Here is a 3,620-nt window from a genome sequence, read left to right as displayed (position 1 = left end):
CGGGTATACGGATGTACAGATGAAATATCAACCAAATACTTGAAGCACAATAGGGACAAAGATGCAGGAAAAGAAGTAAAATGTGACAACCGATGCAGACTTTGTGAAGTTAACACCGAAGATATCACCCACATCATAAGCTGTTGTCCGAAAATGTCATCATGGTATTATCTATCAATGAGACGATGTTGTAGCTAGGACACTCTATAATGAGATCCGACGGAAGGATAATCCCGATGACAAAGAAATAAGAACCCACAGTATGGTAGAAGCCATAGCCACTCATAATAAAAAGGAATACTGGTGGAATGTCCCAGTGAAGACCTCAATAAAATTTAAGCACAACAGACCTGATATAATGATTGGAGATAGAGAAGAGAAACTGTGCAGAGTTGTGGAAATCAGCTGCCCAGCGGAAGATCAGTGGAAAAGAGAATACCTTCGCTGAACTATTGAGAAATCTGAGGTTACTCTATCCTGATTACCCTTGAATTCAGAGTGTTGGGATCTGACATCCCATTGTTGTTGTTGTTGTTTTCTTTAGTGTATGTTTCGTGTTTCTATGTTGAAATATCCTGCTCCAGTAGAGGCGGTCATTACTTTCTCCCTGACGGATTTACGCTCGAGGCTTGTCAATTTTACCAATTTTGGCTTTTACGTATGTCTATGTCGGCAGGTATTTTTGTGCCGCCTCTGTTTGTCTATTAACATACATATGTGTATGTATGTGAGTATGTGCTTAAAGTGACCAACAGAATAAGTACTAGGATTACAAAGGATAAGTCCTGGGGTCTATTTGTTCGATTAAGGTGGTGTTCCAGCATGGCCGCAGTCAAGTGACTGAAACAAATAAAAGAATAAAAGAATATCTGTTAAAATGAGATGTCAGTGTTATTTTCATTTTTGCGTAATTTAGACGACAGTTTATTCGCCGCACCCTGTATACATACATGCGTACATGCGTGCGTACGTGCGTGCGTGCGTGCGTGCGTGTGTGCGTGCGTGCGTGCGTGCATGTGTGTGTGTACATACGCAAAATAAATAAATACAAACGTACAAATACGTAAAGGTCTAGATTTCATCTGAAATTGTCTGACGAATTCTAGACAATTTATGCAACGGTAGGAAGCTGAACGAACAAATCCAGTTTGAACATCCTCCTCATCTTCATCGCCCTCACCAGCAGCAGCAGCAACACCATCATCCAGATAAAACAAAATAACAGCAAACGGAATGATCATTTTATGTGATAATGTAAACATTGATGGAGATGTGTGTGAAGTAAGACGTACTCAAATAACCTCTGTCAAAATACCAGAGTCAGATTCTTGTGAACATGTGGGAGCAAAATGTCGTCTTGTTTGGAAGTTTGCAAAGTAAACTGGTTGCAGTAAACTGGTTGGCACTGGAATAATTCTCTGGCACTAGACGACTCTAATAAAATAATTCCTTAATTGTGGTTTGGCACTGGGGTAGATGTGTATGTGTGTGTGGATGTGTGTGTGTGTGTGTGTATGATTCAGGGATAAACATACATACACGGGCGCGCATATATATATATAGAGAGAGATACATACATACATACATACATATATATATATGTGTGTGTGTGTGTATATATATATATATATATATATATATATATACAGGGTTCGTAAGATATTTGAGGACAGATTTATATTTATCAAAAAAATGCTATGAGGGGAAAAAATAAACCATCTTTTCTATAATGTTATTGAATAAAGCCACCTTCAGCTTCAAGAACTCCTTCTAGATGAGATCTAAATAATCTCCATGCTCGAATCGAGTGGTCCTGCTTCATTTCGGACATTACTCTGACTATGGCAGCTTTCAAAGAATCTTTGGTGTTATGGGCGTGTTCATTGACCTCTTTCTCAACAACGCTCCACATGTAAATAGTCCAATGGATTGAGATCTGGGGAATTAAGAAGCCAAATGTTTGGGGTTATACATATATATGAAGAGTACGGACGTGTGCGTGTATGTGTGTGTGTGTGTGTGCGTGCGCGTAGCCTTATTCTGAAGTGTAATCCCGCCGAGGTTGAAAATGCTTTTCGGTTGCTGCTAAAATAACTACGAATCATTTATTGGGAGATTGATTTAATCGACTTTTCCTACTTCACTCCACCAACCCCTATGCCTAAAAACAAAACCCTGTGACCTTGTACATTAAAAGCATTTTAAAGACATTCCAGGAGAGTCATTTCCGGCTGTCATTCTCTAAAGTGGACCTCAATTTTGAAATTTGAGCGATTCATCGGGAGATTTGCGTATTCATTTGTAAAGTTTTCTTCGTACATTAAATCAGTCAAAGAAGACATCAGAAAAAGAGATAATGAGAGAAATTCTTTGGCTATGAATGGATTAAGAAAACTTTCCATGGCATATCGTGATGTACAGAGTATGTATCGCTGAAGAATTTTGCAATTTTCTTTAATGATGTTCTGTGATATGGTAAATTATAGAAACTTGATTCCAAATGTTTTATATGACAGAACACATTTGCTGTTTTACCAAAATAACTAAACATACATACAACACACACATATACACGCACGCACGCACACACACACACACACACATACATATACAGGCAAACATAAATGCATTACAAATGTAAGTCTATACATATATTTTAGATATATGAACCACCCCACGGGCAGACAGTCATGTTGTGTGTGTGTGTGTGTGTGTGTGTGTGTGAATATATATATATATATATATATATATATATATATATATATATGAGAGATTTTGTCTAGTTTGCAAAACAGCGCAACAATTGAACTCATCGGGACAAGCAGATCAGTATTACTGGTACTAATATTGGCACCAGGGCACCGGATGGAAAACATTACTATTGTTTTTTTTTTCTTTAATCACAGACTGTCGGGATTTTACGACGAATGTGATACGAACACAAGAAATGGAAAGACACAGAGAGAGAAAGAGGGTGAGAAAGAGAAATTGGCAGGTAGATAGACAGACAGACATTCATATACATATGTGTATACATATAAACATATATAAGTAGACATATTACACGCATATTTATATACATATATGTATGTATGTATGTGTCCCACTGCCCACCTAAAAGAATCTGTTTCTAATGTCATTTTCTTGTATCTGACACATAAAATTTTAACAAACGACATAATTTAATGACAGACGGCATCTATAGCATGTGAGAGATGCTATCTGTGGAATTGGTACCAAGGAACCACCATTATCTCAGCAGTTGAGAGGTGGTACATTAGGGATTATACGACACAAAGAATCATAACAACATTGGAACTAAATTTGTTTTCTTCAACAATTCTGTTTAAGGATGTGTATTTGTGTTGTGTGTGCATACATCTACATGAGGACAACACAATGGAGAAAGTGACTGTGAGTGTATATATATATATATATGTATGTATGTATGCACGCACACACACACACACACACAATTTCCTTTACTGCCTCTCTCTATTCCATTTCCTTCCTACCTGGTTCATTTATATCTATCTATTCATCTTTTGCTAAATCCAAACGATCTTTTTGTAATACACACACATACACAGATTATATATATATATATATATATATATATA

Source organism: Octopus bimaculoides, chromosome 8 (assembly GCF_001194135.2).
Source record: "Octopus bimaculoides isolate UCB-OBI-ISO-001 chromosome 8, ASM119413v2, whole genome shotgun sequence".
NCBI classification, from domain to species: domain Eukaryota; kingdom Metazoa; phylum Mollusca; class Cephalopoda; order Octopoda; family Octopodidae; genus Octopus; species Octopus bimaculoides.
This window is presented reverse-complemented; position numbering follows the sequence as displayed.